Genomic DNA, 21418 nt, shown 5'->3' with positions numbered 1-21418 from the left:
GCGGCGTGTCAGCGGCCTAAAACAGCAAGAAATAGCGAGAGAAATAAAGTGAGAAGCAAGCACCTTTTCAATTGGGCTCTCGGGTCTATGGGACTGGCGTGCAGCCTCTTGATCACAAGCGCAGGTCCAGCGTGAAAGGGCGTGGCAGTGGAGTCACTCTGCTATTAATACCTGGTTGGCCAATCCTCATTGCAATGGATGGCCATCTGCAGCTTTACTTGTAGCTCCACTGAAGGTATTTTGTTTTGGGCAAAGGGGTGAGATTGTGAATTCCTCTGCGGCAGATGAAGAGAAAGGGCTTTATGCACTACAGGTCCCTGGACAGCCAAGCAAGTGTGAGCCGGAGACTGTGCTTCAGCTCTGAAGCAGTGTATCGAGAGCCTTCGAGGAGGAGGGGAATTAGCTCAGATGGTAGAGCGCTCGCTTAGCATGCGAGAGGTAGCGGGATCGATGCCCGCATTCTCCAGCAAGACGCTTTTACTTCATTTTCACTATTTTATTCAAAACTCGCCAATCGTCGCAAATAAAGTCATGTGCTCGCTTCTGTTTTTTTTACTATCATCCTAAAAGTCTTCCGTCCACTTTCTGCTATCCCAAAGAGTCATCCGCGCGAGGGCCGGCAACAGGCGTGATACTGTGCAACAGGCGCATTGCATGGCATTGGTGACATATTCAGGAAATTCCACTTTGATGCCACCCAGGGCTGTTAACCTTTTATTTCATTTCAATACGATGCTTCGAATAATTGGTTCAAAGTGCGCAGCCTTTGCTCTTTTATTTCGTTTTCATCGGAGCAGGTCGGAGCTGGCAGAAGAGTGAGCCCTGTCTGCAGGAGCTCTGATTCCAGAAAGCATATTTTCCCTGTCTTTCTTACCACTCATCTGTGTCTCTTCGCTGACATGAGGCGTTGCTACACTCTGCAGTCTCCCGGCATTTAAAGTCTGCTACCAGCAGAGCACGTTCTGGACTTCACAGCGCCCAGCAAAGTACTAGCCTGCGCCCACCCCCTACTACCGCAAAAACCTTTTGCATGCTTTGGCAGAAGTGTGAACAAAATGCCACGAACCACCCCAGATGGGACTCGAACCCACAATCCCTGGCTTAGGAGGCCAGTGCCTTATCCATTAGGCCACTGGGGCCACTCGACAGAGAAGGGGAAAGTTCTTTCTTTTCCTCTTCTCTCACTGGAGTCACGGGTACTGGCCCACTGAAAAGGGCAAGTTGGCTCACGTCCAAAGCTGCAGTGTCCCAGCACACGCGGGCAAAAGGCACCTGCTTGCACTCGGCTGGACACTTCCGCTTTATGGGACACACGATGGAAAGTGGACTCAATTCCCAGACCTAACTCTTACCTGTTTGGTATTCTGACGCTCGATTGTAAAATATGGCCAGCTGGTAAAAATGACAAAGGGCACTCCAGCGCTGGTCCTTTGGCTGCAGGCGGCGTGTCAGCGGCCTAAAACAGCAAGAAATAGCGAGAGAAATAAAGTGAGAAGCAAGCACCTTTTCAATTGGGCTCTCGGGTCTATGGGACTGGCGTGCAGCCTCTTGATCACAAGCGCAGGTCCAGCGTGAAAGGGCGTGGCAGTGGAGTCACTCTGCTATTAATACCTGGTTGGCCAATCCTCGTTGCAATGGATGGCCATCTGCAGCTTTACTTGTAGCTCCACTGAAGGTATTTTGTTTTGGGCAAAGGGGTGAGATTGTGATTTCCTCTGCGGCAGATGAAGAGAAAGGGCTTTATGCACTACAGGTCCCTGGACAGCCAAGCAGGTGTGAGCCGGAGACTGTGCTTCAGCTCTGAAGCAGTGTATCGAGAGCCTTCGAGGAGGAGGGGAATTAGCTCAGATGGTAGAGCGCTCGCTTAGCATGCGAGAGGTAGCGGGATCGATGCCCGCATTCTCCAGCAAGACGCTTTTTCTTCATTTTCACTATTTTATTCAAAACTCGCCAATCGTCGCAAATAAAGTCATGTGCTCGCTTCTGTTTTTTTTACTATCATCCTAAAAGTCTTCCGTCCACTTTCTGCTATCCCAAAGAGTCACCCGCGCGAGGGCCGGCAACAGGCGTGATACTGTGCAACAGGCGCATTGCATGGCATTGGTGACATATTCAGGAAATTCCACTTTGATGCCACCCAGGGCTGTTAACCTTTTATTTCATTTCAATACGATGCTTCGAATAATTGGTTCAAAGTGCGCAGCCTTTGCTCTTTTATTTCGTTTTCATCGGAGCAGGTCGGAGCTGGCAGAAGAGTGAGCCCTGTCTGCAGGAGCTCTGATTCCAGAAAGCATATTTTCCCTGTCTTTCTTACCACTCATCTGTGTCTCTTCGCTGACATGAGGCGTTGCTACACTCTGCAGTCTCCCGGCATTTAAAGTCTGCTACCAGCAGAGCACGTTCTGGACTTCACAGCGCCCAGCAAAGTACTAGCCTGCGCCCACCCCCTACTACCGCAAAAACCTTTTGCATGCTTTGGCAGAAGTGTGAACAAAATGCCACGAACCACCCCAGATGGGACTCGAACCCACAATCCCTGGCTTAGGAGGCCAGTGCCTTATCCATTAGGCCACTGGGGCCACTCGACAGAGAAGGGGAAAGTTCTTTCTTTTCCTCTTCTCTCACTGGAGTCACGGGTACTGGCCCACTGAAAAGGGCAAGTTGGCTCACGTCCAAAGCTGCAGTGTCCCAGCACACGCGGGCAAAAGGCACCTGCTTGCACTCGGCTGGACACTTCCGCTTTATGGGACACACGATGGAAAGTGGACTCAATTCCCAGACCTAACTCTTACCTGTTTGGTATTCTGACGCTCGATTGTAAAATATGGCCAGCTGGTAAAAATGACAAAGGGCACTCCAGCGCTGGTCCTTTGGCTGCAGGCGGCGTGTCAACGGCCTAAAACAGCAAGAAATAGCGAGAGAAATAAAGTGAGAAGCAAGCACCTTTTCAATTGGGCTCTCGGGTCTATGGGACTGGCGTGCAGCCTCTTGATCACAAGCGCAGGTCCAGCGTGAAAGGGCGTGGCAGTGGAGTCACTCTGCTATTAATACCTGGTTGGCCAATCCTCGTTGCAATGGATGGCCATCTGCAGCTTTACTTGTAGCTCCACTGAAGGTATTTTGTTTTGGGCAAAGGGGTGAGATTGTGATTTCCTCTGCGGCAGATGAAGAGAAAGGGCTTTATGCACTACAGGTCCCTGGACAGCCAAGCAAGTGTGAGCCGGAGACTGTGCTTCAGCTCTGAAGCAGTGTATCGAGAGCCTTCGAAGAGGAGGGGAATTAGCTCAGATGGTAGAGCGCTCGCTTAGCATGCGAGAGGTAGCGGGATCGATGCCCGCATTCTCCAGCAAGACGCTTTTACTTCATTTTCACTATTTTATTCAAAACTCGCCAATCGTCGCAAATAAAGTCATGTGCTCGCTTCTGTTTTTTTTACTATCATCCTAAAAGTCTTCCGTCCACTTTCTGCTATCCCAAAGAGTCATCCGCGCGAGGGCCGGCAACAGGCGTGATACTGTGCAACAGGCGCATTGCATGGCATTGGTGACATATTCAGGAAATTCCACTTTGATGCCACCCAGGGCTGTTAACCTTTTATTTCATTTCAATACGATGCTTCGAATAATTGGTTCAAAGTGCGCAGCCTTTGCTCTTTTATTTCGTTTTCATCAGAGCAGGTCGGAGCTGGCAGAAGAGTGAGCCCTGTCTGCAGGAGCTCTGATTCCAGAAAGCATATTTTCCCTGTCTTTCTTACCACTCATCTGTGTCTCTTCGCTGACATGAGGCGTTGCTACACTCTGCAGTCTCCCGGCATTTAAAGTCTGCTACCAGCAGAGCACGTTCTGGACTTCACAGCGCCCAGCAAAGTACTAGCCTGCGCCCACCCCCTACTACCGCAAAAACCTTTTGCATGCTTTGGCAGAAGTGTGAACAAAATGCCACGAACCACCCCAGATGGGACTCGAACCCACAATCCCTGGCTTAGGAGGCCAGTGCCTTATCCATTAGGCCACTGGGGCCACTCGACAGAGAAGGGGAAAGTTCTTTCTTTTCCTCTTCTCTCACTGGAGTCACGGGTACTGGCCCACTGAAAAGGGCAAGTTGGCTCACGTCCAAAGCTGCAGTGTCCCAGCACACGCGGGCAAAAGGCACCTGCTTGCACTCGGCTGGACACTTCCGCTTTATGGGACACACGATGGAAAGTGGACTCAATTCCCAGACCTAACTCTTACCTGTTTGGTATTCTGACGCTCGATTGTAAAATATGGCCAGCTGGTAAAAATGACAAAGGGCACTCCAGCGCTGGTCCTTTGGCTGCAGGCGGCGTGTCAGCGGCCTAAAACAGCAAGAAATAGCGAGAGAAATAAAGTGAGAAGCAAGCACCTTTTCAATTGGGCTCTCGGGTCTATGGGACTGGCGTGCAGCCTCTTGATCACAAGCGCAGGTCCAGCGTGAAAGGGCGTGGCAGTGGAGTCACTCTGCTATTAATACCTGGTTGGCCAATCCTCGTTGCAATGGATGGCCATCTGCAGCTTTACTTGTAGCTCCACTGAAGGTATTTTGTTTTGGGCAAAGGGGTGAGATTGTGATTTCCTCTGCGGCAGATGAAGAGAAAGGGCTTTATGCACTACAGGTCCCTGGACAGCCAAGCAGGTGTGAGCCGGAGACTGTGCTTCAGCTCTGAAGCAGTGTATCGAGAGCCTTCGAGGAGGAGGGGAATTAGCTCAGATGGTAGAGCGCTCGCTTAGCATGCGAGAGGTAGCGGGATCGATGCCCGCATTCTCCAGCAAGACGCTTTTTCTTCATTTTCACTATTTTATTCAAAACTCGCCAATCGTCGCAAATAAAGTCATGTGCTCGCTTCTGTTTTTTTTACTATCATCCTAAAAGTCTTCCGTCCACTTTCTGCTATCCCAAAGAGTCACCCGCGCGAGGGCCGGCAACAGGCGTGATACTGTGCAACAGGCGCATTGCATGGCATTGGTGACATATTCAGGAAATTCCACTTTGATGCCACCCAGGGCTGTTAACCTTTTATTTCATTTCAATACGATGCTTCGAATAATTGGTTCAAAGTGCGCAGCCTTTGCTCTTTTATTTCGTTTTCATCGGAGCAGGTCGGAGCTGGCAGAAGAGTGAGCCCTGTCTGCAGGAGCTCTGATTCCAGAAAGCATATTTTCCCTGTCTTTCTTACCACTCATCTGTGTCTCTTCGCTGACATGAGGCGTTGCTACACTCTGCAGTCTCCCGGCATTTAAAGTCTGCTACCAGCAGAGCACGTTCTGGACTTCACAGCGCCCAGCAAAGTACTAGCCTGCGCCCACCCCCTACTACCGCAAAAACCTTTTGCATGCTTTGGCAGAAGTGTGAACAAAATGCCACGAACCACCCCAGATGGGACTCGAACCCACAATCCCTGGCTTAGGAGGCCAGTGCCTTATCCATTAGGCCACTGGGGCCACTCGACAGAGAAGGGGAAAGTTCTTTCTTTTCCTCTTCTCTCACTGGAGTCACGGGTACTGGCCCACTGAAAAGGGCAAGTTGGCTCACGTCCAAAGCTGCAGTGTCCCAGCACACGCGGGCAAAAGGCACCTGCTTGCACTCGGCTGGACACTTCCGCTTTATGGGACACACGATGGAAAGTGGACTCAATTCCCAGACCTAACTCTTACCTGTTTGGTATTCTGACGCTCGATTGTAAAATATGGCCAGCTGGTAAAAATGACAAAGGGCACTCCAGCGCTGGTCCTTTGGCTGCAGGCGGCGTGTCAACGGCCTAAAACAGCAAGAAATAGCGAGAGAAATAAAGTGAGAAGCAAGCACCTTTTCAATTGGGCTCTCGGGTCTATGGGACTGGCGTGCAGCCTCTTGATCACAAGCGCAGGTCCAGCGTGAAAGGGCGTGGCAGTGGAGTCACTCTGCTATTAATACCTGGTTGGCCAATCCTCGTTGCAATGGATGGCCATCTGCAGCTTTACTTGTAGCTCCACTGAAGGTATTTTGTTTTGGGCAAAGGGGTGAGATTGTGATTTCCTCTGCGGCAGATGAAGAGAAAGGGCTTTATGCACTACAGGTCCCTGGACAGCCAAGCAAGTGTGAGCCGGAGACTGTGCTTCAGCTCTGAAGCAGTGTATCGAGAGCCTTCGAGGAGGAGGGGAATTAGCTCAGATGGTAGAGCGCTCGCTTAGCATGCGAGAGGTAGCGGGATCGATGCCCGCATTCTCCAGCAAGACGCTTTTACTTCATTTTCACTATTTTATTCAAAACTCGCCAATCGTCGCAAATAAAGTCATGTGCTCGCTTCTGTTTTTTTTACTATCATCCTAAAAGTCTTCCGTCCACTTTCTGCTATCCCAAAGAGTCATCCGCGCGAGGGCCGGCAACAGGCGTGATACTGTGCAACAGGCGCATTGCATGGCATTGGTGACATATTCAGGAAATTCCACTTTGATGCCACCCAGGGCTGTTAACCTTTTATTTCATTTCAATACGATGCTTCGAATAATTGGTTCAAAGTGCGCAGCCTTTGCTCTTTTATTTCGTTTTCATCGGAGCAGGTCGGAGCTGGCAGAAGAGTGAGCCCTGTCTGCAGGAGCTCTGATTCCAGAAAGCATATTTTCCCTGTCTTTCTTACCACTCATCTGTGTCTCTTCGCTGACATGAGGCGTTGCTACACTCTGCAGTCTCCCGGCATTTAAAGTCTGCTACCAGCAGAGCACGTTCTGGACTTCACAGCGCCCAGCAAAGTACTAGCCTGCGCCCACCCCCTACTACCGCAAAAACCTTTTGCATGCTTTGGCAGAAGTGTGAACAAAATGCCACGAACCACCCCAGATGGGACTCGAACCCACAATCCCTGGCTTAGGAGGCCAGTGCCTTATCCATTAGGCCACTGGGGCCACTCGTCAGAGAAGGGGAAAGTTCTTTCTTTTCCTCTTCTCTCACTGGAGTCACAGGTACTGGCCCACTGAAAAGGGCAAGTTGGCTCACGTCCAAAGCTGCAGTGTCCCAGCACACGCGGGCAAAAGGCACCTGCTTGCACTCGGCTGGACACTTCCGCTTTATGGGACACACGATGGAAAGTGGACTCAATTCCCAGACCTAACTCTTACCTGTTTGGTATTCTGACGCTCGATTGTAAAATATGGCCAGCTGGTAAAAATGACAAAGGGCACTCCAGCGCTGGTCCTTTGGCTGCAGGCGGCGTGTCAGCGGCCTAAAACAGCAAGAAATAGCGAGAGAAATAAAGTGAGAAGCAAGCACCTTTTCAATTGGGCTCTCGGGTCTATGGGACTGGCGTGCAGCCTCTTGATCACAAGCGCAGGTCCAGCGTGAAAGGGCGTGGCAGTGGAGTCACTCTGCTATTAATACCTGGTTGGCCAATCCTCGTTGCAATGGATGGCCATCTGCAGCTTTACTTGTAGCTCCACTGAAGGTATTTTGTTTTGGGCAAAGGGGTGAGATTGTGATTTCCTCTGCGGCAGATGAAGAGAAAGGGCTTTATGCACTACAGGTCCCTGGACAGCCAAGCAAGTGTGAGCCGGAGACTGTGCTTCAGCTCTGAAGCAGTGTATCGAGAGCCTTCGAGGAGGAGGGGAATTAGCTCAGATGGTAGAGCGCTCGCTTAGCATGCGAGAGGTAGCGGGATCGATGCCCGCATTCTCCAGCAAGACGCTTTTACTTCATTTTCACTATTTTATTCAAAACTCGCCAATCGTCGCAAATAAAGTCATGTGCTCGCTTCTGTTTTTTTTACTATCATCCTAAAAGTCTTCCGTCCACTTTCTGCTATCCCAAAGAGTCATCCGCGCGAGGGCCGGCAACAGGCGTGATACTGTGCAACAGGCGCATTGCATGGCATTGGTGACATATTCAGGAAATTCCACTTTGATGCCACCCAGGGCTGTTAACCTTTTATTTCATTTCAATACGATGCTTCGAATAATTGGTTCAAAGTGCGCAGCCTTTGCTCTTTTATTTCGTTTTCATCGGAGCAGGTCGGAGCTGGCAGAAGAGTGAGCCCTGTCTGCAGGAGCTCTGATTCCAGAAAGCATATTTTCCCTGTCTTTCTTACCACTCATCTGTGTCTCTTCGCTGACATGAGGGGTTGCTACACTCTGCAGTCTCCCGCATTTAAAGTCTGCTACCAGCAGAGCACGTTCTGGACTTCACAGCGCCCAGCAAAGTACTAGCCTGCGCCCACCCCCTACTACCGCAAAAACCTTTTGCATGCTTTGGCAGAAGTGTGAACAAAATGCCACGAACCACCCCAGATGGGACTCAAACCCACAATCCCTGGCTTAAGACCAGTGCCTTATCCATTAGGCCACTGGGGCAACTCGACAGAGAAGGGGAAAGTTCTTTCTTTTCCTCTTCTCTCACTGGAGTCACGGGTACTGGCCCACTGAAAAGGGCAAGTTGGCTCACGTCCAAAGCTGCAGTGTCCCAGCACACGCGGGCAAAAGGCACCTGCTTGCACTCGGCTGGACACTTCCGCTTTATGGGACACACGATGGAAAGTGGACTCAATTCCCAGACCTAACTCTTACCTGTTTGGTATTCTGACGCTCGATTGTAAAATATGGCCAGCTGGTAAAAATGACAAAGGGCACTCCAGCGCTGGTCCTTTGGCTGCAGGCGGCGTGTCAGCGGCCTAAAACAGCAAGAAATAGCGAGAGAAATAAAGTGAGAAGCAAGCACCTTTTCAATTGGGCTCTCGGGTCTATGGGACTGGCGTGCAGCCTCTTGATCACAAGCGCAGGTCCAGCGTGAAAGGGCGTGGCAGTGGAGTCACTCTGCTATTAATACCTGGTTGGCCAATCCTCGTTGCAATGGATGGCCATCTGCAGCTTTACTTGTAGCTCCACTGAAGGTATTTTGTTTTGGGCAAAGGGGTGAGATTGTGATTTCCTCTGCGGCAGATGAAGAGAAAGGGCTTTATGCACTACAGGTCCCTGGACAGCCAAGCAAGTGTGAGCCGGAGACTGTGCTTCAGCTCTGAAGCAGTGTATCGAGAGCCTTCAAGGAGGAGGGGAATTAGCTCAGATGGTAGAGCGCTCGCTTAGCATGCGAGAGGTAGCGGGATCGATGCCCGCATTCTCCAGCAAGACGCTATTTCTTCATTTTCACTATTTTATTCAAAACTCGCCAATCGTCGCAAATAAAGTCATGTGCTCGCTTCTGTTTTTTTTACTATCATCCTAAAAGTCTTCCGTCCACTTTCTGCTATCCCAAAGAGTCATCCGCGCGAGGGCCGGCAACAGGCGTGATACTGTGCAACAGGCGCATTGCATGGCATTGGTGACATATTCAGGAAATTCCACTTTGATGCCACCCAGGGCTGTTAACCTTTTATTTCATTTCAATACGATGCTTCGAATAATTGGTTCAAAGTGCGCAGCCTTTGCTCTTTTATTTCGTTTTCATCGGAGCAGGTCGGAGCTGGCAGAAGAGTGAGCCCTGTCTGCAGGAGCTCTGATTCCAGAAAGCATATTTTCCCTGTCTTTCTTACCACTCATCTGTGTCTCTTCGCTGACATGAGGGGTTGCTACACTCTGCAGTCTCCCGGCATTTAAAGTCTGCTACCAGCAGAGCAGGTTCTGGACTTCACAGCGCCCAGCAAAGTACTAGCCTGCGCCCACCCCCTACTACCGCAAAAACCTTTTGCATGCTTTGGCAGAAGTGTGAACAAAATGCCACGAACCACCCCAGATGGGACTCGAACCCACAATCCCTGGCTTAGGAGGCCAGTGCCTTATCCATTAGGCCACTGGGGCAACTCGACAGAGAAGGGGAAAGTTATTTCTTTTCCTCTTCTCTCACTGGAGTCACGGGTACTGGCCCACTGAAAAGGGCAAGTTGGCTCACGTCCAAAGCTGCAGTGTCCCAGCACACGCGGGCAAAAGGCACCTGCTTGCACTCGGCTGGACACTTCCGCTTTATGGGACACACGATGGAAAGTGGACTCAATTCCCAGACCTAACTCTTACCTGTTTGGTATTCTGACGCTCGATTGTAAAATATGGCCAGCTGGTAAAAATGACAAAGGGCACTCCAGCGCTGGTCCTTTGGCTGCAGGCGGCGTGTCAGCGGCCTAAAACAGCAAGAAATAGCGAGAGAAATAAAGTGAGAAGCAAGCACCTTTTCAATTGGGCTCTCGGGTCTATGGGACTGGCGTGCAGCCTCTTGATCACAAGCGCAGGTCCAGCGTGAAAGGGCGTGGCAGTGGAGTCACTCTGCTATTAATACCTGGTTGGCCAATCCTCGTTGCAATGGATGGCCATCTGCAGCTTTACTTGTAGCTCCACTGAAGGTATTTTGTTTTGGGCAAAGGGGTGAGATTGTGATTTCCTCTGCGGCAGATGAAGAGAAAGGGCTTTATGCACTACAGGTCCCTGGACAGCCAAGCAAGTGTGAGCCGGAGACTGTGCTTCAGCTCTGAAGCAGTGTATCGAGAGCCTTCGAGGAGGAGGGGAATTAGCTCAGATGGTAGAGCGCTCGCTTAGCATGCGAGAGGTAGCGGGATCGATGCCCGCATTCTCCAGCAAGACGCTTTTACTTCATTTTCACTATTTTATTCAAAACTCGCCAATCGTCGCAAATAAAGTCATGTGCTCGCTTCTGTTTTTTTTACTATCATCCTAAAAGTCTTCCGTCCACTTTCTGCTATCCCAAAGAGTCATCCGCGCGAGGGCCGGCAACAGGCGTGATACTGTGCAACAGGCGCATTGCATGGCATTGGTGACATATTCAGGAAATTCCACTTTGATGCCACCCAGGGCTGTTAACCTTTTATTTCATTTCAATACGATGCTTCGAATAATTGGTTCAAAGTGCGCAGCCTTTGCTCTTTTATTTCGTTTTCATCGGAGCAGGTCGGAGCTGGCAGAAGAGTGAGCCCTGTCTGCAGGAGCTCTGATTCCAGAAAGCATATTTTCCCTGTCTTTCTTACCACTCATCTGTGTCTCTTTGCTGACATGAGGCGTTGCTACACTCTGCAGTCTCCCGGCATTTAAAGTCTGCTACCAGCAGAGCACGTTCTGGACTTCACAGCGCCCAGCAAAGTACTAGCCTGCGCCCACCCCCTACTACCGCAAAAAGCTTTTGCATGCTTTGGCAGAAGTGTGAACAAAATGCCACGAACCACCCCAGATGGGACTCGAACCCACAATCCCTGGCTTAGGAGGCCAGTGCCTTATCCATTAGGCCACTGGGGCCACTCGACAGAGAAGGGGAAAGTTCTTTCTTTTCCTCTTCTCTCACTGGAGTCACAGGTACTGGCCCACTGAAAAGGGCAAGTTGGCTCACGTCCAAAGCTGCAGTGTCCCAGCACACGCGGGCAAAAGGCACCTGCTTGCACTCGGCTGGACACTTCCGCTTTATGGGACACACGATGGAAAGTGGACTCAATTCCCAGACCTAACTCTTACCTGTTTGGTATTCTGACGCTCGATTGTAAAATATGGCAAGCTGGTAAAAATGACAAAGGGCACTCCAGCGCTGGTCCTTTGGCTGCAGGCGGCGTGTCAGCGGCCTAAAACAGCAAGAAATAGCGAGAGAAATAAAGTGAGAAGCAAGCACCTTTTCAATTGGGCTCTCGGGTCTATGGGACTGGCGTGCAGCCTCTTGATCACAAGCGCAGGTCCAGCGTGAAAGGGCGTGGCAGTGGAGTCACTCTGCTATTAATACCTGGTTGGCCAATCCTCGTTGCAATGGATGGCCATCTGCAGCTTTACTTGTAGCTCCACTGAAGGTATTTTGTTTTGGGCAAAGGGGTGAGATTGTGATTTCCTCTGCGGCAGATGAAGAGAAAGGGCTTTATGCACTACAGGTCCCTGGACAGCCAAGCAAGTGTGAGCCGGAGACTGTGCTTCAGCTCTGAAGCAGTGTATCGAGAGCCTTCGAGGAGGAGGGGAATTAGCTCAGATGGTAGAGCGCTCGCTTAGCATGCGAGAGGTAGCGGGATCGATGCCCGCATTCTCCAGCAAGACGCTTTTTCTTCATTTTCACTATTTTATTCAAAACTCGCCAATCGTCGCAAATAAAGTCATGTGCTCGCTTCTGTTTTTTTTACTATCATCCTAAAAGTCTTCCGTCCACTTTCTGCTATCCCAAAGAGTCATCCGCGCGAGGGCCGGCAACAGGCGTGATACTGTGCAACAGGCGCATTGCATGGCATTGGTGACATATTCAGGAAATTCCACTTTGATGCCACCCAGGGCTGTTAACCTTTTATTTCATTTCAATACGATGCTTCGAATAATTGGTTCAAAGTGCGCAGCCTTTGCTCTTTTATTTCGTTTTCATCGGAGCAGGTCGGAGCTGGCAGAAGAGTGAGCCCCCCTGTCTGCAGGAGCTCTGATTCCAGAAAGCATATTTTCCCTGTCTTTCTTACCACTCATCTGTGTCTCTTCGCTGACATGAGGCGTTGCTACACTCTGCAGTCTCCCGGCATTTAAAGTCTGCTACCAGCAGAGCACGTTCTGGACTTCACAGCGCCCAGCAAAGTACTAGCCTGCGCCCACCCCCTACTACCGCAAAAACCTTTTGCATGCTTTGGCAGAAGTGTGAACAAAATGCCACGAACCACCCCAGATGGGACTCGAACCCACAATCCCTGGCTTAGGAGGCCAGTGCCTTATCCATTAGGCCACTGGGGCCACTCGTCAGAGAAGGGGAAAGTTCTTTCTTTTCCTCTTCTCTCACTGGAGTCACAGGTACTGGCCCACTGAAAAGGGCAAGTTGGCTCACGTCCAAAGCTGCAGTGTCCCAGCACACGCGGGCAAAAGGCACCTGCTTGCACTCGGCTGGACACTTCCGCTTTATGGGACACACGATGGAAAGTGGACTCAATTCCCAGACCTAACTCTTACCTGTTTGGTATTCTGACGCTCGATTGTAAAATATGGCCAGCTGGTAAAAATGACAAAGGGCACTCCAGCGCTGGTCCTTTGGCTGCAGGCGGCGTGTCAGCGGCCTAAAACAGCAAGAAATAGCGAGAGAAATAAAGTGAGAAGCAAGCACCTTTTCAATTGGGCTCTCGGGTCTATGGGACTGGCGTGCAGCCTCTTGATCACAAGCGCAGGTCCAGCGTGAAAGGGCGTGGCAGTGGAGTCACTCTGCTATTAATACCTGGTTGGCCAATCCTCGTTGCAATGGATGGCCATCTGCAGCTTTACTTGTAGCTCCACTGAAGGTATTTTGTTTTGGGCAAAGGGGTGAGATTGTGATTTCCTCTGCGGCAGATGAAGAGAAAGGGCTTTATGCACTACAGGTCCCTGGACAGCCAAGCAGGTGTGAGCCGGAGACTGTGCTTCAGCTCTGAAGCAGTGTATCGAGAGCCTTCGAGGAGGAGGGGAATTAGCTCAGATGGTAGAGCGCTCGCTTAGCATGCGAGAGGTAGCGGGATCGATGCCCGCATTCTCCAGCAAGACGCTTTTACTTCATTTTCACTATTTTATTCAAAACTCGCCAATCGTCGCAAATAAAGTCATGTGCTCGCTTCTGTTTTTTTTACTATCATCCTAAAAGTCTTCCGTCCACTTTCTGCTATCCCAAAGAGTCATCCGCGCGAGGGCCGGCAACAGGCGTGATACTGTGCAACAGGCGCATTGCATGGCATTGGTGACATATTCAGGAAATTCCACTTTGATGCCACCCAGGGCTGTTAACCTTTTATTTCATTTCAATACGATGCTTCGAATAATTGGTTCAAAGTGCGCAGCCTTTGCTCTTTTATTTCGTTTTCATCGGAGCAGGTCGGAGCTGGCAGAAGAGTGAGCCCTGTCTGCAGGAGCTCTGATTCCAGAAAGCATATTTTCCCTGTCTTTCTTACCACTCATCTGTGTCTCTTCGCTGACATGAGGCGTTGCTACACTCTGCAGTCTCCCGGCATTTAAAGTCTGCTACCAGCAGAGCACGTTCTGGACTTCACAGCGCCCAGCAAAGTACTAGCCTGCGCCCACCCCCTACTACCGCAAAAACCTTTTGCATGCTTTGGCAGAAGTGTGAACAAAATGCCACGAACCACCCCAGATGGGACTCGAACCCACAATCCCTGGCTTAGGAGGCCAGTGCCTTATCCATTAGGCCACTGGGGCCACTCGACAGAGAAGGGGAAAGTTCTTTCTTTTCCTCTTCTCTCACTGGAGTCACGGGTACTGGCCCACTGAAAAGGGCAAGTTGGCTCACGTCCAAAGCTGCAGTGTCCCAGCACACGCGGGCAAAAGGCACCTGCTTGCACTCGGCTGGACACTTCCGCTTTATGGGACACACGATGGAAAGTGGACTCAATTCCCAGACCTAACTCTTACCTGTTTGGTATTCTGACGCTCGATTGTAAAATATGGCCAGCTGGTAAAAATGACAAAGGGCACTCCAGCGCTGGTCCTTTGGCTGCAGGCGGCGTGTCAGCGGCCTAAAACAGCAAGAAATAGCGAGAGAAATAAAGTGAGAAGCAAGCACCTTTTCAATTGGGCTCTCGGGTCTATGGGACTGGCGTGCAGCCTCTTGATCACAAGCGCAGGTCCAGCGTGAAAGGGCGTGGCAGTGGAGTCACTCTGCTATTAATACCTGGTTGGCCAATCCTCGTTGCAATGGATGGCCATCTGCAGCTTTACTTGTAGCTCCACTGAAGGTATTTTGTTTTGGGCAAAGGGGTGAGATTGTGATTTCCTCTGCGGCAGATGAAGAGAAAGGGCTTTATGCACTACAGGTCCCTGGACAGCCAAGCAGGTGTGAGCCGGAGACTGTGCTTCAGCTCTGAAGCAGTGTATCGAGAGCCTTCGAGGAGGAGGGGAATTAGCTCAGATGGTAGAGCGCTCGCTTAGCATGCGAGAGGTAGCGGGATCGATGCCCGCATTCTCCAGCAAGACGCTTTTTCTTCATTTTCACTATTTTATTCAAAACTCGCCAATCGTCGCAAATAAAGTCATGTGCTCGCTTCTGTTTTTTTTACTATCATCCTAAAAGTCTTCCGTCCACTTTCTGCTATCCCAAAGAGTCACCCGCGCGAGGGCCGGCAACAGGCGTGATACTGTGCAACAGGCGCATTGCATGGCATTGGTGACATATTCAGGAAATTCCACTTTGATGCCACCCAGGGCTGTTAACCTTTTATTTCATTTCAATACGATGCTTCGAATAATTGGTTCAAAGTGCGCAGCCTTTGCTCTTTTATTTCGTTTTCATCGGAGCAGGTCGGAGCTGGCAGAAGAGTGAGCCCTGTCTGCAGGAGCTCTGATTCCAGAAAGCATATTTTCCCTGTCTTTCTTACCACTCATCTGTGTCTCTTCGCTGACATGAGGCGTTGCTACACTCTGCAGTCTCCCGGCATTTAAAGTCTGCTACCAGCAGAGCACGTTCTGGACTTCACAGCGCCCAGCAAAGTACTAGCCTGCGCCCACCCCCTACTACCGCAAAAACCTTTTGCATGCTTTGGCAGAAGTGTGAACAAAATGCCACGAACCACCCCAGATGGGACTCGAACCCACAATCCCTGGCTTAGGAGGCCAGTGCCTTATCCATTAGGCCACTGGGGCCACTCGACAGAGAAGGGGAAAGTTCTTTCTTTTCCTCTTCTCTCACTGGAGTCACGGGTACTGGCCCACTGAAAAGGGCAAGTTGGCTCACGTCCAAAGCTGCAGTGTCCCAGCACACGCGGGCAAAAGGCACCTGCTTGCACTCGGCTGGACACTTCCGCTTTATGGGACACACGATGGAAAGTGGACTCAATTCCCAGACCTAACTCTTACCTGTTTGGTATTCTGACGCTCGATTGTAAAATATGGCCAGCTGGTAAAAATGACAAAGGGCACTCCAGCGCTGGTCCTTTGGCTGCAGGCGGCGTGTCAACGGCCTAAAACAGCAAGAAATAGCGAGAGAAATAAAGTGAGAAGCAAGCACCTTTTCAATTGGGCTCTCGGGTCTATGGGACTGGCGTGCAGCCTCTTGATCACAAGCGCAGGTCCAGCGTGAAAGGGCGTGGCAGTGGAGTCACTCTGCTATTAATACCTGGTTGGCCAATCCTCGTTGCAATGGATGGCCATCTGCAGCTTTACTTGTAGCTCCACTGAAGGTATTTTGTTTTGGGCAAAGGGGTGAGATTGTGATTTCCTCTGCGGCAGATGAAGAGAAAGGGCTTTATGCACTACAGGTCCCTGGACAGCCAAGCAAGTGTGAGCCGGAGACTGTGCTTCAGCTCTGAAGCAGTGTATCGAGAGCCTTCGAGGAGGAGGGGAATTAGCTCAGATGGTAGAGCGCTCGCTTAGCATGCGAGAGGTAGCGGGATCGATGCCCGCATTCTCCAGCAAGACGCTTTTACTTCATTTTCACTATTTTATTCAAAACTCGCCAATCGTCGCAAATAAAGTCATGTGCTCGCTTCTGTTTTTTTTACTATCATCCTAAAAGTCTTCCGTCCACTTTCTGCTATCCCAAAGAGTCATCCGCGCGAGGGCCGGCAACAGGCGTGATACTGTGCAACAGGCGCATTGCATGGCATTGGTGACATATTCAGGAAATTCCACTTTGATGCCACCCAGGGCTGTTAACCTTTTATTTCATTTCAATACGATGCTTCGAATAATTGGTTCAAAGTGCGCAGCCTTTGCTCTTTTATTTCGTTTTCATCAGAGCAGGTCGGAGCTGGCAGAAGAGTGAGCCCTGTCTGCAGGAGCTCTGATTCCAGAAAGCATATTTTCCCTGTCTTTCTTACCACTCATCTGTGTCTCTTCGCTGACATGAGGCGTTGCTACACTCTGCAGTCTCCCGGCATTTAAAGTCTGCTACCAGCAGAGCACGTTCTGGACTTCACAGCGCCCAGCAAAGTACTAGCCTGCGCCCACCCCCTACTACCGCAAAAACCTTTTGCATGCTTTGGCAGAAGTGTGAACAAAATGCCACGAACCACCCCAGATGGGACTCGAACCCACAATCCCTGGCTTAGGAGGCCAGTGCCTTATCCATTAGGCCACTGGGGCCACTCGACAGAGAAGGGGAAAGTTCTTTCTTTTCCTCTTCTCTCACTGGAGTCACGGGTACTGGCCCACTGAAAAGGGCAAGTTGGCTCACGTCCAAAGCTGCAGTGTCCCAGCACACGCGGGCAAAAGGCACCTGCTTGCACTCGGCTGGACACTTCCGCTTTATGGGACACACGATGGAAAGTGGACTCAATTCCCAGACCTAACTCTTACCTGTTTGGTATTCTGACGCTCGATTGTAAAATATGGCCAGCTGGTAAAAATGACAAAGGGCACTCCAGCGCTGGTCCTTTGGCTGCAGGCGGCGTGTCAGCGGCCTAAAACAGCAAGAAATAGCGAGAGAAATAAAGTGAGAAGCAAGCACCTTTTCAATTGGGCTCTCGGGTCTATGGGACTGGCGTGCAGCCTCTTGATCACAAGCGCAGGTCCAGCGTGAAAGGGCGTGGCAGTGGAGTCACTCTGCTATTAATACCTGGTTGGCCAATCCTCGTTGCAATGGATGGCCATCTGCAGCTTTACTTGTAGCTCCACTGAAGGTATTTTGTTTTGGGCAAAGGGGTGAGATTGTGATTTCCTCTGCGGCAGATGAAGAGAAAGGGCTTTATGCACTACAGGTCCCTGGACAGCCAAGCAGGTGTGAGCCGGAGACTGTGCTTCAGCTCTGAAGCAGTGTATCGAGAGCCTTCGAGGAGGAGGGGAATTAGCTCAGATGGTAGAGCGCTCGCTTAGCATGCGAGAGGTAGCGGGATCGATGCCCGCATTCTCCAGCAAGACGCTTTTTCTTCATTTTCACTATTTTATTCAAAACTCGCCAATCGTCGCAAATAAAGTCATGTGCTCGCTTCTGTTTTTTTTACTATCATCCTAAAAGTCTTCCGTCCACTTTCTGCTATCCCAAAGAGTCACCCGCGCGAGGGCCGGCAACAGGCGTGATACTGTGCAACAGGCGCATTGCATGGCATTGGTGACATATTCAGGAAATTCCACTTTGATGCCACCCAGGGCTGTTAACCTTTTATTTCATTTCAATACGATGCTTCGAATAATTGGTTCAAAGTGCGCAGCCTTTGCTCTTTTATTTCGTTTTCATCGGAGCAGGTCGGAGCTGGCAGAAGAGTGAGCCCTGTCTGCAGGAGCTCTGATTCCAGAAAGCATATTTTCCCTGTCTTTCTTACCACTCATCTGTGTCTCTTCGCTGACATGAGGCGTTGCTACACTCTGCAGTCTCCCGGCATTTAAAGTCTGCTACCAGCAGAGCACGTTCTGGACTTCACAGCGCCCAGCAAAGTACTAGCCTGCGCCCACCCCCTACTACCGCAAAAACCTTTTGCATGCTTTGGCAGAAGTGTGAACAAAATGCCACGAACCACCCCAGATGGGACTCGAACCCACAATCCCTGGCTTAGGAGGCCAGTGCCTTATCCATTAGGCCACTGGGGCCACTCGACAGAGAAGGGGAAAGTTCTTTCTTTTCCTCTTCTCTCACTGGAGTCACGGGTACTGGCCCACTGAAAAGGGCAAGTTGGCTCACGTCCAAAGCTGCAGTGTCCCAGCACACGCGGGCAAAAGGCACCTGCTTGCACTCGGCTGGACACTTCCGCTTTATGGGACACACGATGGAAAGTGGACTCAATTCCCAGACCTAACTCTTACCTGTTTGGTATTCTGACGCTCGATTGTAAAATATGGCCAGCTGGTAAAAATGACAAAGGGCACTCCAGCGCTGGTCCTTTGGCTGCAGGCGGCGTGTCAACGGCCTAAAACAGCAAGAAATAGCGAGAGAAATAAAGTGAGAAGCAAGCACCTTTTCAATTGGGCTCTCGGGTCTATGGGACTGGCGTGCAGCCTCTTGATCACAAGCGCAGGTCCAGCGTGAAAGGGCGTGGCAGTGGAGTCACTCTGCTATTAATACCTGGTTGGCCAATCCTCGTTGCAATGGATGGCCATCTGCAGCTTTACTTGTAGCTCCACTGAAGGTATTTTGTTTTGGGCAAAGGGGTGAGATTGTGATTTCCTCTGCGGCAGATGAAGAGAAAGGGCTTTATGCACTACAGGTCCCTGGACAGCCAAGCAAGTGTGAGCCGGAGACTGTGCTTCAGCTCTGAAGCAGTGTATCGAGAGCCTTCGAGGAGGAGGGGAATTAGCTCAGATGGTAGAGCGCTCGCTTAGCATGCGAGAGGTAGCGGGATCGATGCCCGCATTCTCCAGCAAGACGCTTTTACTTCATTTTCACTATTTTATTCAAAACTCGCCAATCGTCGCAAATAAAGTCATGTGCTCGCTTCTGTTTTTTTTACTATCATCCTAAAAGTCTTCCGTCCACTTTCTGCTATCCCAAAGAGTCATCCGCGCGAGGGCCGGCAACAGGCGTGATACTGTGCAACAGGCGCATTGCATGGCATTGGTGACATATTCAGGAAATTCCACTTTGATGCCACCCAGGGCTGTTAACCTTTTATTTCATTTCAATACGATGCTTCGAATAATTGGTTCAAAGTGCGCAGCCTTTGCTCTTTTATTTCGTTTTCATCGGAGCAGGTCGGAGCTGGCAGAAGAGTGAGCCCTGTCTGCAGGAGCTCTGATTCCAGAAAGCATATTTTCCCTGTCTTTCTTACCACTCATCTGTGTCTCTTCGCTGACATGAGGCGTTGCTACACTCTGCAGTCTCCCGGCATTTAAAGTCTGCTACCAGCAGAGCACGTTCTGGACTTCACAGCGCCCAGCAAAGTACTAGCCTGCGCCCACCCCCTACTACCGCAAAAACCTTTTGCATGCTTTGGCAGAAGTGTGAACAAAATGCCACGAACCACCCCAGATGGGACTCGAACCCACAATCCCTGGCTTAGGAGGCCAGTGCCTTATCCATTAGGCCACTGGGGCCACTCGTCAGAGAAGGGGAAAGTTCTTTCTTTTCCTCTTCTCTCACTGGAGTCACAGGTACTGGCCCACTGAAAAGGGCAAGTTGGCTCACGTCCAAAGCTGCAGTGTCCCAGCACACGCGGGCAAAAGGCACCTGCTTGCACTCGGCTGGACACTTCCGCTTTATGGGACACACGATGGAAAGTGGACTCAATTCCCAGACCTAACTCTTACCTGTTTGGTATTCTGACGCTCGATTGTAAAATATGGCCAGCTGGTAAAAATGACAAAGGGCACTCCAGCGCTGGTCCTTTGGCTGCAGGCGGCGTGTCAGCGGCCTAAAACAGCAAGAAATAGCGAGAGAAATAAAGTGAGAAGCAAGCACCTTTTCAATTGGGCTCTCGGGTCTATGGGACTGGCGTGCAGCCTCTTGATCACAAGCGCAGGTCCAGCGTGAAAGGGCGTGGCAGTGGAGTCACTCTGCTATTAATACCTGGTTGGCCAATCCTCGTTGCAATGGATGGCCATCTGCAGCTTTACTTGTAGCTCCACTGAAGGTATTTTGTTTTGGGCAAAGGGGTGAGATTGTGATTTCCTCTGCGGCAGATGAAGAGAAAGGGCTTTATGCACTACAGGTCCCTGGACAGCCAAGCAAGTGTGAGCCGGAGACTGTGCTTCAGCTCTGAAGCAGTGTATCGAGAGCCTTCGAGGAGGAGGGGAATTAGCTCAGATGGTAGAGCGCTCGCTTAGCATGCGAGAGGTAGCGGGATCGATGCCCGCATTCTCCAGCAAGACGCTTTTACTTCATTTTCACTATTTTATTCAAAACTCGCCAATCGTCGCAAATAAAGTCATGTGCTCGCTTCTGTTTTTTTTACTATCATCCTAAAAGTCTTCCGTCCACTTTCTGCTATCCCAAAGAGTCATCCGCGCGAGGGCCGGCAACAGGCGTGATACTGTGCAACAGGCGCATTGCATGGCATTGGTGACATATTCAGGAAATTCCACTTTGATGCCACCCAGGGCTGTTAACCTTTTATTTCATTTCAATACGATGCTTCGAATAATTGGTTCAAAGTGCGCAGCCTTTGCTCTTTTATTTCGTTTTCATCGGAGCAGGTCGGAGCTGGCAGAAGAGTGAGCCCTGTCTGCAGGAGCTCTGATTCCAGAAAGCATATTTTCCCTGTCTTTCTTACCACTCATCTGTGTCTCTTCGCTGACATGAGGGGTTGCTACACTCTGCAGTCTCCCGCATTTAAAGTCTGCTACCAGCAGAGCACGTTCTGGACTTCACAGCGCCCAGCAAAGTACTAGCCTGCGCCCACCCCCTACTACCGCAAAAACCTTTTGCATGCTTTGGCAGAAGTGTGAACAAAATGCCACGAACCACCCCAGATGGGACTCGAACCCACAATCCCTGGCTTAAGACCAGTGCCTTATCCATTAGGCCACTGGGGCAACTCGACAGAGAAGGGGAAAGTTCTTTCTTTTCCTCTTCTCTCACTGGAGTCACGGGTACTGGCCCACTGAAAAGGGCAAGTTGGCTCACGTCCAAAGCTGCAGTGTCCCAGCACACGCGG

General features: G+C 50.6%; 28 non-coding genes across 28 annotated transcripts; 15 read left to right on the top strand and 13 right to left on the bottom strand.

The window, feature by feature from the left end:
* Positions 1-393: 393 nt before the first annotated feature.
* On the top strand, positions 394-466 carry TRNAA-AGC (transfer RNA alanine (anticodon AGC)). The gene has a single exon. It is a non-coding gene; the product is annotated as a tRNA-Ala (tRNA).
* A 600-nt stretch (positions 467-1066) lies between these two features.
* TRNAR-CCU (transfer RNA arginine (anticodon CCU)) lies at positions 1067-1139 on the bottom strand. Its single transcript has one exon. It is a non-coding gene; the product is annotated as a tRNA-Arg (tRNA).
* Positions 1140-1833: 694 nt separating this feature from the next.
* Positions 1834-1906, top strand: TRNAA-AGC (transfer RNA alanine (anticodon AGC)). The gene has a single exon. It is a non-coding gene; the product is annotated as a tRNA-Ala (tRNA).
* A 600-nt stretch (positions 1907-2506) lies between these two features.
* On the bottom strand, positions 2507-2579 carry TRNAR-CCU (transfer RNA arginine (anticodon CCU)). The gene has a single exon. It is a non-coding gene; the product is annotated as a tRNA-Arg (tRNA).
* A 694-nt stretch (positions 2580-3273) lies between these two features.
* TRNAA-AGC (transfer RNA alanine (anticodon AGC)) lies at positions 3274-3346 on the top strand. The gene has a single exon. It is a non-coding gene; the product is annotated as a tRNA-Ala (tRNA).
* A 600-nt stretch (positions 3347-3946) lies between these two features.
* On the bottom strand, positions 3947-4019 carry TRNAR-CCU (transfer RNA arginine (anticodon CCU)). Its single transcript has one exon. It is a non-coding gene; the product is annotated as a tRNA-Arg (tRNA).
* A 694-nt stretch (positions 4020-4713) lies between these two features.
* TRNAA-AGC (transfer RNA alanine (anticodon AGC)) lies at positions 4714-4786 on the top strand. The gene has a single exon. It is a non-coding gene; the product is annotated as a tRNA-Ala (tRNA).
* A 600-nt stretch (positions 4787-5386) lies between these two features.
* TRNAR-CCU (transfer RNA arginine (anticodon CCU)) lies at positions 5387-5459 on the bottom strand. Its single transcript has one exon. It is a non-coding gene; the product is annotated as a tRNA-Arg (tRNA).
* A 694-nt stretch (positions 5460-6153) lies between these two features.
* TRNAA-AGC (transfer RNA alanine (anticodon AGC)) lies at positions 6154-6226 on the top strand. Its single transcript has one exon. It is a non-coding gene; the product is annotated as a tRNA-Ala (tRNA).
* Positions 6227-6826: 600 nt separating this feature from the next.
* Positions 6827-6899, bottom strand: TRNAR-CCU (transfer RNA arginine (anticodon CCU)). Its single transcript has one exon. It is a non-coding gene; the product is annotated as a tRNA-Arg (tRNA).
* A 694-nt stretch (positions 6900-7593) lies between these two features.
* On the top strand, positions 7594-7666 carry TRNAA-AGC (transfer RNA alanine (anticodon AGC)). The gene has a single exon. It is a non-coding gene; the product is annotated as a tRNA-Ala (tRNA).
* A 1364-nt stretch (positions 7667-9030) lies between these two features.
* On the top strand, positions 9031-9103 carry TRNAA-AGC (transfer RNA alanine (anticodon AGC)). Its single transcript has one exon. It is a non-coding gene; the product is annotated as a tRNA-Ala (tRNA).
* A 600-nt stretch (positions 9104-9703) lies between these two features.
* Positions 9704-9776, bottom strand: TRNAR-CCU (transfer RNA arginine (anticodon CCU)). The gene has a single exon. It is a non-coding gene; the product is annotated as a tRNA-Arg (tRNA).
* A 694-nt stretch (positions 9777-10470) lies between these two features.
* TRNAA-AGC (transfer RNA alanine (anticodon AGC)) lies at positions 10471-10543 on the top strand. The gene has a single exon. It is a non-coding gene; the product is annotated as a tRNA-Ala (tRNA).
* A 600-nt stretch (positions 10544-11143) lies between these two features.
* TRNAR-CCU (transfer RNA arginine (anticodon CCU)) lies at positions 11144-11216 on the bottom strand. Its single transcript has one exon. It is a non-coding gene; the product is annotated as a tRNA-Arg (tRNA).
* A 694-nt stretch (positions 11217-11910) lies between these two features.
* TRNAA-AGC (transfer RNA alanine (anticodon AGC)) lies at positions 11911-11983 on the top strand. Its single transcript has one exon. It is a non-coding gene; the product is annotated as a tRNA-Ala (tRNA).
* Positions 11984-12586: 603 nt separating this feature from the next.
* Positions 12587-12659, bottom strand: TRNAR-CCU (transfer RNA arginine (anticodon CCU)). The gene has a single exon. It is a non-coding gene; the product is annotated as a tRNA-Arg (tRNA).
* Positions 12660-13353: 694 nt separating this feature from the next.
* Positions 13354-13426, top strand: TRNAA-AGC (transfer RNA alanine (anticodon AGC)). Its single transcript has one exon. It is a non-coding gene; the product is annotated as a tRNA-Ala (tRNA).
* Positions 13427-14026: 600 nt separating this feature from the next.
* On the bottom strand, positions 14027-14099 carry TRNAR-CCU (transfer RNA arginine (anticodon CCU)). Its single transcript has one exon. It is a non-coding gene; the product is annotated as a tRNA-Arg (tRNA).
* Positions 14100-14793: 694 nt separating this feature from the next.
* TRNAA-AGC (transfer RNA alanine (anticodon AGC)) lies at positions 14794-14866 on the top strand. The gene has a single exon. It is a non-coding gene; the product is annotated as a tRNA-Ala (tRNA).
* Positions 14867-15466: 600 nt separating this feature from the next.
* On the bottom strand, positions 15467-15539 carry TRNAR-CCU (transfer RNA arginine (anticodon CCU)). Its single transcript has one exon. It is a non-coding gene; the product is annotated as a tRNA-Arg (tRNA).
* Positions 15540-16233: 694 nt separating this feature from the next.
* On the top strand, positions 16234-16306 carry TRNAA-AGC (transfer RNA alanine (anticodon AGC)). Its single transcript has one exon. It is a non-coding gene; the product is annotated as a tRNA-Ala (tRNA).
* A 600-nt stretch (positions 16307-16906) lies between these two features.
* On the bottom strand, positions 16907-16979 carry TRNAR-CCU (transfer RNA arginine (anticodon CCU)). The gene has a single exon. It is a non-coding gene; the product is annotated as a tRNA-Arg (tRNA).
* Positions 16980-17673: 694 nt separating this feature from the next.
* Positions 17674-17746, top strand: TRNAA-AGC (transfer RNA alanine (anticodon AGC)). Its single transcript has one exon. It is a non-coding gene; the product is annotated as a tRNA-Ala (tRNA).
* A 600-nt stretch (positions 17747-18346) lies between these two features.
* TRNAR-CCU (transfer RNA arginine (anticodon CCU)) lies at positions 18347-18419 on the bottom strand. The gene has a single exon. It is a non-coding gene; the product is annotated as a tRNA-Arg (tRNA).
* Positions 18420-19113: 694 nt separating this feature from the next.
* TRNAA-AGC (transfer RNA alanine (anticodon AGC)) lies at positions 19114-19186 on the top strand. The gene has a single exon. It is a non-coding gene; the product is annotated as a tRNA-Ala (tRNA).
* A 600-nt stretch (positions 19187-19786) lies between these two features.
* On the bottom strand, positions 19787-19859 carry TRNAR-CCU (transfer RNA arginine (anticodon CCU)). The gene has a single exon. It is a non-coding gene; the product is annotated as a tRNA-Arg (tRNA).
* Positions 19860-20553: 694 nt separating this feature from the next.
* On the top strand, positions 20554-20626 carry TRNAA-AGC (transfer RNA alanine (anticodon AGC)). The gene has a single exon. It is a non-coding gene; the product is annotated as a tRNA-Ala (tRNA).
* Positions 20627-21418: the final 792 nt, after the last annotated feature.

This window comes from Ambystoma mexicanum, chromosome 5q (genome assembly GCF_040938575.1).
Source record: "Ambystoma mexicanum isolate Mex_15411 chromosome 5q, UKY_AmexF1_1, whole genome shotgun sequence".
NCBI classification, from domain to species: Eukaryota; Metazoa; Chordata; class Amphibia; order Caudata; family Ambystomatidae; genus Ambystoma; species Ambystoma mexicanum.
The sequence above is the reverse complement of the archived record's forward strand: the minus strand, read 5'-3'. Positions and strand labels throughout refer to the sequence as shown.